Below are 10,451 nucleotides of genomic sequence, written 5' to 3'. Positions count from 1 at the left end.
TCACACTCGTAGATACGCTACTGCCGAGTCACAATCGTAGCAGCTAAAATCACTGTGAGAACTCTGAGTCGGCCATTCCAAGATATGCATTGTAGATACCACTATAACTTGCTCAATACTTACAAACGTTGAGTGCTTTGTTGAGACATTTGTTGGTGTGGCCAAACTTTAAAATCTGCTAAACTATATTAATATTAGCAACAGCTTTATGAGTTTATACATTAAAATATTTAAAATTACAAGTTTGTGTAATTTATTTATTTCCTTAAGATTGAAAACGTGTATGCTACATCTCTAAACGTTCAAGTTATAGCGTCTATCTTGAGAACTAACAAATAAAAAACTACAATGAAGACATTATAAAATATTTAAATAAAACCACTTTTATCTTAGTCCTGTACGTAGTTGAGTTCTTTTGAAAATGATTCAAAGCTTCATAAGCATATTTATTTTACTTAATATCTGTTATTTTAATAAAAATTAAACAAAATGCTTTAAAATACTTTTTTATCAGACAGCTCTAGAATTTGTTTTTTTATTCAAATCTCTTTTTAAAACATTTTTGATTTGCTGGGAACAACAAATGTCCGTTTCACCTCACTCGTTAAACACGACGGCGAACTAAATTTGATCCTATTTATGGAAAATACTATTACATTTAATAATAGTAATGGACTTATTTTATGATAAGACAGTTTTTAATTTTAATCAACGTTTAATTTTATAAAATTGTATCAAATTAAAATATTTTCATCTACTAAGTAAAATAGTATGTTGTTTTAAGCGCTAGAAAGAACGCATATTATGCCGGCTGAGGAAGCAAAGTACCCGAGGATAATAGATATAGCTCCTTATAGTTTAAGATAGGAAAACACCTGAAAATAATTTAAGGTTTTGTCTTTGGTATTACGTGATTTAGGTCATTCGAAAATTTGTACAGATGACATTTTATATTAACTCAATGTAATATTCAATTTTTGCGGTTTAATTTTCAGCTAGTATTTAACTAGATATTCACTCTTAAATTAACGATATTTATACCTCGATCAGCAAAATTACACACGAATCTTATAAAATTAAAATCTGTAATCTTATGATGGAATTTATAACAAACTTCTGGAACTGTTCAAAATCTCCATTATTTCCAATACAGTTTCATTCTCCATGTAGGTCATCACCAATCTTATAAGTTAGCTGTCATTGTCATAGATGAATAATTTTTGTTTCCTTTCCTCTGAGTGCCAAACGCCACATAATCGCCCCTCAAGTAATTCTGAGAAGTGCCGAGGATCCACTAGTTTAGTTTTTCGAATATTTATTATTCTTTTACTAAATTTTGACATAATGCATAGCACTTTTCCTCGTTTTATCCATAAAATATCTAATAAAAATAGGATACCTATCTTGATTTCATTTTTGCAGCTGGTAAAATATATTCGCCAAATATGAAAATCTATTTATATACGTGTGTACATTTTCAATATTTTGCAAAATATATTTTAAAAAAATCAAAACTTAACTATAGATATACTTAATTTTTTTAACTTATTATATTTTTTAATATAAACAGGTAGAAATACCAAAAGATAATACGAATAAATAAAATTTCAGTTTGTTTACTTCAAAATATAAAAACTTTAAATTACTTCTTAGAGTGTGTTTTATTGAAATAATCCAAAAGATTTTGCTATATAAATAATTATATTTTATGGCCTTCTTTACCCCATATATAAAACAAAGGTCATCCCATTATGTTTATTTTTGAAACACTATACAAATACCTAAGTAGTGCATGGCACTGAGAGAGATGACCTGTCATAAATGCTTGGCACTGACTGCGTATCATCTCAAAACAGCTTGGCATACAAAGGGTTAAATACATTTTTATTATATATATATATATATAATATATATATAATAAAATATATATATATAATATATATATATATATATATATACACACACACACACACACACACACACACACACACACACACACACACACACACACACACACACACACACACACACACACACACACACACACACACACACACACACACACACACACACACACACACACACACACACACACACACACACACACACACACACACACACACACACACACACACACACACACACACACACACACACACACACACACACACACACACACACACACACACACACACACACACACACACACACACACACACACACACACACACACACACACACACACACACACACACACACACACACACACACACACACACACACACACACACACACACACACACCACACACACACACACACACACACACACACATACATACATACATGCATGCAGTCCTATCCCTTGTACTAATATACTAGATTATTAAAGACTAGTTATGCTTTATTATTTACTACTACATACCATGGTTTTGAACTATTGTACATGATAAAGGATCAGTAAAAGGTTTTAATAAAATAATTCTATATCAAACGTATTCTGTTTCATTTTCCGACAGTCATTTTTGTGGTAATTCATTTTTAATTTACTATGCTAGCCCTTTAACGCAATGGATTTTCAACTGTATCCAAATGTTCTGGAATTACACAAAGCAATTCAATATTAACATACATTCGTCATCGTTGTATTTTGCGTGTCTTTATTATAGTTTGTATTTAGCAAAAGTATAATTTTCATCTTGTATTTTTATGCATTGTTTGTGACAGACATATAAGCCTCAACATATGAGTACAATTAGTTAAATATTCCCTACGTCTTTAAAGGTAAGATATTAAAATTTCGTTGGCATGTTGTTAATCAATCTAATAACAAAACAAAATAATTTGAAGTAAACACATATATGTTTTATACATATAAAAATAAAATACAAAGAGTTTATGTTAAAACACTTTAAATATAAAGTAAAAGATTACCTTTAACATAAAAATCTAAATGTTATCGCAAATATTCAACTCTGGTAATGTATGTACAAGTTTGCATTAGCAGTAAGTGTGGCGGGCGCTACAATAACCATTGCAATGTAGGTTAGAACACACAAAATACGAGTATCCCGTGGGAATCCCGTCTAATGCACACACACAACGTAAGCGAGTTGGTGATAATAACAGAATAAGAGGTTGTCTGGAGTAACACTGAGCGACAACAATGGTGGGGAGAGATGTAGTGGGTGGGGGGTGGAGGGAGGCAACAATGAGCGGGTACAGAACCCGAGAGTACAGAACAGTCGACTACCGTCCACGGACTGAGTGAGGAGGTGAGCTCTGTGTCGTGACGTCATCATAGGACTAGTGAAAGTGTTTCTTGTGGACCAACCTGTGACTGTGATACCCCGGCGCTCCTTGCCATAACACCTCGGTGAGTGCATTTCACATTTATGTAATGATCACACTCGTCTAAATTATTATATTTATTTAACATCTTATTCAAAATTAAATTTTAATAAACGAAATAGTATTCTTACCAGGTTACCCATAAACCGCTACGTTTGATAGCATATCATGATTTTCAGCGATTCAGTCTTGACCAAAATAAAAAATATCGGTAATGTTTATTTTTATATAACACCTATGTAAAAACCTTTCAACAAATTTTATATTTTTTTAGATCCAAATATGACTTTTAATGCCATATTTACACAATAAATCTGAAAATAAAAATGTTAAAATCCATATAAAATTATAATTTTTCTAAATCTTTGCAACGTTTTTAAATATGCCTGTAAATTGCCTTTGTATAGGCTACCCGTAGTTTATAATATTAAAACTGTCTATTTTAAAATAAAATATTTGTATTACAATAAATATTTTTCCCTCGACCAATATATAACTCACTTTATTGATCGAAAGGAATAATCCTTATAATTCCAATGAAATATTGCATGCTTTATGAAAATCTAAGTAATATTTAGACAACATAACATTCTTCTTTTCCTTTCAATCCACCGTGATACATAAATTGCAATCAAATAATAATAACTAAGTTAGGTCTTTTACATTTATTTACTACATCAATTTATGTGTATATTTTAATGCTGAAACAAATGTAATTTCAACCGTAACAAGAAAATATTATGTTGTTTACATATAACTTTTTTTGTTTTTTTTTATGCAATTCTATATTCTATTATAAAGGAACTGTAGTTATAAGACATGATTCATGTGAAAATAGAAATACATACTTAATATTCAGAAAAATATGCGCTTAATTATTCAATCAGAAAGTAATTTTAGACATTTGAATCCAAACAAACATTACTTTTTAAAAATCATTGTTTAACAAAGCCCATAAAGTTTTAAAATTAAATATTTCTTATCGAACTAAAATGTTAGGTAACAAAAATAATTGTAAAAAGAATTAAATAAAGCCCTTAAGGTATTAAGGGCACCATCCGCCAAGGGAGGTAGTACACTCATAGCTAATCTTAGCACGATGGTAAGGAGACAAATTTGTCGCCTATGACGGCGTATTATAGATTTTCCAATGTGACTAGCAAGGCGGTTATGCCCGGCGAAGCTAATGTATTCCCCATCCTGCTTTAAGACTGGCGAGATAAACTTTACGACGAAGCCACAGGATTCATAATCTTGCCCACTTTCAGAATGGAGAGATTAGATGATTGACGAATACTGCCATTAGATGGGAGTTATGGCTGGTAGGATATTGAGGTTTGCTTAAAATGACCTTAAAACTAAAACGTCATCATTCTCATAAAATCATTAACTTTATGCTCACCAATCTGGTTGTCTCTTTGTCCGCAACTGTACTAATATGGATAAGGAGACTTCTTAGGTTAAAAACTATATGAGCGTTGTGTAGTTGTATAAAAATCATCCCAGATCACACAGTTATTAACAAATAAAACTTTACTGGAGGAATGTTCAAATAAAAAAAAATGTAAACAATAGTGCCACTAGTCTTAGAGGTATAACGTCACAAAGTTTAACTTTAAAAATATAATTTTAAAATTAAAAAAAAAAAAAAAAAAAAAAAAAAAAACACTGTAAGGATTCTTCGCTAGTTTATTTACCTGCTATTTTGGCCATCTATGAGAATTTGAAGATTTTTACCTAAGTTAGAGCAAGTCGTAAAATTTTGTAACGATGACAAGTCTTTTTCTAATTCAAATATCACAGCTAGTAATTACCAGAAATATCAAGTTTTCAGCGTTTTTCTGTTAGTTGTAGGTAGTCCATATATACGACTAATATATTTTGATTTAAAAACATTCCTTTACATCACCAATAGTTTTAATATGAAGTGGTCATTTCTCATACCTGCTCAATTTTAAACATACTCTAGTAAACATTCATCGAAATAATTGAAACTATAATTGTGCTATCTACCTGAAAGTGTATACAAATACGTCTAGAGCCACATTTTTCAAATTTTAGAGTTGATTCATCAGAATGATGATATATGAAGATTTGAACATCCACAAAAAATGTCCGTAAGAGGGCCTTGTTTTTGTTTTCCCCAATAACTAACATATCGAGTACAAATAAATTTAAAAAAAAATATGAAGATTCAAAGAATAATTATGAATTAAAGTTGAATTGTTCATGGATTTGATTAGGAGAACTCTAAATAAAATGTAAACATGTGTTGATCTTTTGTTATAGCACCTTATAAGTTGTAACGTTTACAAATGCAAGAACACAACTTATGTTTATTTATACCTTTTAAGCTCGAGTTTAGGTCATGAGTAAATACGAGATGTAAGTCTTGAACGAGCTATTACTATTAGAAAACAATAAATGAATGCTTCATTGACAACACCCTAAATATTTTTTGTTAAATAATATGACAATTATGTTGACCCTAAATATTATTAACATTGTATTATAGAGTTATTGTTGGTAATTGAGTTATAAAGTTATTGTCAGTTGACCATTGGAATGGGGATTTATTATTAGTCCTGTGGCCAGGTACTTGAAGAAGCGACAGTTTCAAGTGGATTAAGAATCTTGATGAACTTAAATACTGATTTGTTTGTCGACTGATATTCAAATCTATTCTTATCTGACTAAGCCCAATTTATTTCTCCTTGTCAATCATGGAAGGTGATTGACATGTCTCTAGAAGAGTCCATATAAATTGGGAGAGAACAGCACATGACCATATAAATAGTGAAATAATTATATAATGAAACGTGGCTTACTATAGCTTCCAAATACCTCACAGCCAAGTTGCTGAATTACTGCCCAAACAATTATTTGACCAATTCGAAAGAAAAATGGGAAATAATAGGCGTCATTGAGTTATTGGTATGTTATAAAACCAACTGGTTGCAACAAACTAGCATGTTTCCACACTGATTTCTTCACTTGGGTAATTCAAAATCATTCAAAACAACTTCTGACAATTTTATATATGCCAAAGGGAGAGTCTACTATTGTGATTTCTGGGTGCGTCAAGTGTGTTATGGGATAGAAACATTACACCTGCCACTGAAGTAGCAGGCTCCGCCAGGACATGAACCAGTTACCCAAGGCTGCCACACTCCGTCAAGGCTATCCGAGAAATAGGGACAGGAGTTGTATCACTCATCAACCGCTGCTGGGTAGACCGCTGCTGTAGCAAGTGTTGTGTTATGTTGCCACTGAAATTAGGGTGGCTAAGTTCCACGTTATTTTTGTTAGTAGGTTAGGATTTGTCAAAAGTTGGTCCTGGTCCGTCGGTTACCTACTTCTAATATATACAGCCAATCAAACAATATCTCCTTTCTGAAATACGAGCTTCAATTGTTTACAACTGAAAATTTCTGAAATATTTTCCTCAACCAGAAGAATTATTTTTACTCGTCTATAGTTTTTTCGGGATTTATCTTTAGACATTTCAGCCCATTATGAACGTGAAGAATTGTTTTAACATGATCCTTAACTTGTAAGATGAGACAGAAATGATGACCTCATTGAATGTAAACCCTAAAGTGACTTCAAGTAAGTGAAATATTCTCAGGCTAGGGAATAATTAGCACAGACTTCCATCTATAGGCTAAAGGTTTGAGTTATTATAAATTAGTTGGTACCTGTTATTGTACTGCTCCATCCCAGGGCTATAAACCCTGTGAGGCTTCACCCTGCGTTTCTCACCTGATTTGTTGGATGTATAAAACTGTACCAGAATATATAGCTTATTTGGATGTTCTATAATTTCATAAGTTGTAATTATTGAGACGGAATTTGATATTAGTAGAAAACCTTCTCTATCTGAATGTTTCGAATAATCTTTTGGCTTATGCATGCGATTCTTTTCAAATACAATAATTCAAGAGTTAGAAGATTTTAGATAACGGTGGACCCAGATGCCGGGGTTTGTACTGGGCAGTACAACACCCCGGTAATATGACATTTCTATAGATCTATTCAAGATTCAGACTAGAAGCTTTCAAAACAAGTGAAATTCCGGAGGTTCCAGGGATTAGAAGGCTAAAGAGATGTTAAATGGCAATGTGGTGGACTACGATATATTTTAATCTTGCACCCATCAAAGAAAACGGAGTTGATTACGTCGCCAGATTCAGAATCACTTGATCCCTTGTGTTTTTATCTTCTAATGAAATTCTTGTTCTAGTTATGGCTTCCTCAGGGAGCCAAATAAGCTTGCAGTTTATTTGAGTAACGCCTCCAAGCAGTTAAATCTGATCAAATCTATACGACTTTACGCTCTGTGATGACTACATTCTTAACTAAGTGATTTATTAACTTCGTTCTTGATTCCTTGTACTGGTCTCAAATACTTTGTTACTCTGATACTTTGTGCCAATTTTTCCACTTAATGTAGAGACTTACTATTAATTACAGCTTCCTCAGCAGTGTTAAACAACCCCTCCTGTTCTTTAGGTTATAGACATATAAATGAAGGTGTATATATTTTTTATTTGTTTCCCTGATCTATGTTAATTAATAAATACAATTCTATTTCCATGTTTCCTCAAATTATAGATCAAACATTAAATATTTTAAGAATATTCTTTTTCAGTACAGAATACTTTAAACTTAAGTACTCTATACTAAAACCATTCGTGGCATCCACATTGACGGTGCCACATATATTTTTAGGTGAGTTGTTAGGTTTACAATTAGAGTGAGATGCCTAACTAAGGAATATTTGATACTCATATACTTTGAGGAAAGTTCAAATACTTGATCAACAAGCATTATTTACTTTAGTTTGCGACTGCGCCAGAAATTAATATAATATATTTCTAGCCTGCACTTCATAACAGAAGAACTTGTGTAATCGCGCTTGGCTGGTATCACTTAGTGTGTTGGAATGTGCAACACAAAGCCGAATATGCAGCACTTCGCAACTTGGCACACGGTCGACAAGTGCCACTGCCCCTGACATACATAAACTAGAGGAAGTTTTTCATGTGAGATTTTTTGTGTACGCCCCCCTTTATTAAAAAAAGTTCCCTATCGGTCTTGGAGCGGTAATAGGTTTCACGGATGAAAACTTCTACCAAAAATATAATTGGTTTTAGGAATTCTTAAAAAAGTCTCGCCACCCAGATAAAAGTGCCCAAAATATTTTTGGTATTAATGATCTTCCGAGATGAGGACTTTTCCAGTACCCATAACATATCTCACTTATTCTAGAAGACTTCTTGAAGTCTAATTATGAGTGTCGTACTCGTGTATATGGTTAAAATTCCCTTAATTTTCATGAATAATTCTTGAAGACCGAGTAAGAATATTTATTTAATATAGCTTGCAGACATAGGAATTTCTCCCAGTATCTAAACCTGACTTAAGACACGTTTGGATAAATTATGTAGTGAGCATGCCTGTTGGATATGAATTAAAGAGTTGGAATTTCTTCTAATTGCCATAACTGACTTCAAATATGCTCGAAGTCTAGAAAGGATTACTAATTAAACCATTTTCTAAGTCTAAAATACGTAATACTGAAACCGATATTTCACTGTGAATCCCGCTTGCAGACCACTAATTCAATTAATTATATTGATAAATACACATTAACCGGAATTGGGTTACCGATCGGTGGAGTCGCACGATAAACAGGATGGCGGTTTCTTCAGGTTCAAAAAGTCTGTCATTACTCCCAAGCAGGATTTTGTAATTACAGCCTGTATAATGACGTTGCTTACAAGTCTTTCCTAACCTTCCTTAGGTCCGCCATGGAAGTCCTGTATTGCGGTATTGCGGCGCTGTGGAAATACTCTGTTTTTCTGTAGGTGGTGTGACTTGCAAATGTTCAAGTGGAATTCTGTCGGTCTAAATGTATTTTTACGGCTGATAAAGGTCAGCCATATTATAATAAACTTGGTTCATTATTAAATTAACCAAAAACTTGAATTAAATACGTTTAAGTACATAAATTTTCATGAACTATTAAGAAATCTTGCTTCAACAATCATATTATGTACTATTTAAATATTTTTTCCAACGTCCTCTCAAAATACGTACTGTACAATGGAACAAGTTTAGGAAATAAAATCTAATACAAATCTCAATCTTATGTTGGCAGATAAATAATAATGTACTTTTGAAAATGAAATGATAGTTATTGGTAATACGTGTACACTTTGTGATGTATAAAACTGTAGATTACAAAAGTCGAACTTCAATTAATACTTTCTCGATTACTGTCACTCTGTGCCATATAAATCTCATATTTGAATTATCCTCATACTGGAAAGTAAAAAATATGCAGTTGGAATTGAGTAGCTTTGAGATAGGACCTAAGTTAACGTGCAGATTGAATGAAAGTCGGGATATTTTGAGTTAGTAATTGATATTATTTAGTAGTCATGCATTCTCCGATGACTCTGACATTTTTATAATATGCGCAGGTTTTCGTTGAAAAGTAAAATTTATCACTGGAAACAAACTGAAGAGAGCAAAATTTGCATTCATTACATAGGTTTCACGTAAACTAAGATTCGTTTGACTATCATTTATTGTTGGGGCAGTGTTTAATGGAGCTTAAAAACCGATGTATCTTAACCAGTAAATATCGTCTCAACTCATTTTACTCTTGCAGTCCTTAAAATATGCGTTTTGGACTGTCATATGTTGGTTAGTAAAAAGATAATTTTTGTTAATAATAATATTTATAATTTATTTTGCCTTTGTTGTCAACTTATACTAATAATATTCATCCGCAAATTAGTTTATTAGAACGGAGAGAATAATACAAAATAACGCTGACATTAAAAAAAGATTACTATTCTAATATAGAACCGGTATTAAATATGTTAATAGATTTTGATACACTTAGGTACTTCAAGTGTGAAGGTCACTCATCATCATCAGGCTCATCAGTAGATAGCCTACTAACCAAACAGAGGCTTCTTCTAGTGATGACCTCTTACCACGAGGCTGTGTTACACAGACTATCACTGTACACATTGGCCGTGAGTGTTAGTAGGTGTTGTGTTGTGACGTCATGTGTTTACGGTTTCTC

At 32.3% G+C, this 10,451-nt stretch overlaps 1 protein-coding gene across 3 annotated transcripts in view; it reads left to right on the top strand.

The window, feature by feature from the left end:
- Window positions 1–3,241: 3,241 nt before the first annotated feature.
- Window positions 3,242–10,451, top strand: part of LOC124365368 (A disintegrin and metalloproteinase with thrombospondin motifs 16) — a 169,582-nt gene continuing 162,372 nt past the window's right edge. For all 3 annotated transcript variants that reach the window (XM_046821346.1, XM_046821356.1, XM_046821361.1), the window contains exon 1: window positions 3,242–3,374. The gene's annotated coding sequence lies outside the window, so the exon portion shown is untranslated. The remainder of the gene's footprint in view (window positions 3,375–10,451) is intronic.

This window comes from Homalodisca vitripennis, chromosome 1, assembly GCF_021130785.1.
Source record: "Homalodisca vitripennis isolate AUS2020 chromosome 1, UT_GWSS_2.1, whole genome shotgun sequence".
In the NCBI taxonomy this organism is placed as follows: Eukaryota; Metazoa; Arthropoda; class Insecta; order Hemiptera; family Cicadellidae; genus Homalodisca; species Homalodisca vitripennis.
Note: the sequence above shows the minus strand (reverse complement) of the source record. Positions and strands in the feature narration are given on the sequence as shown.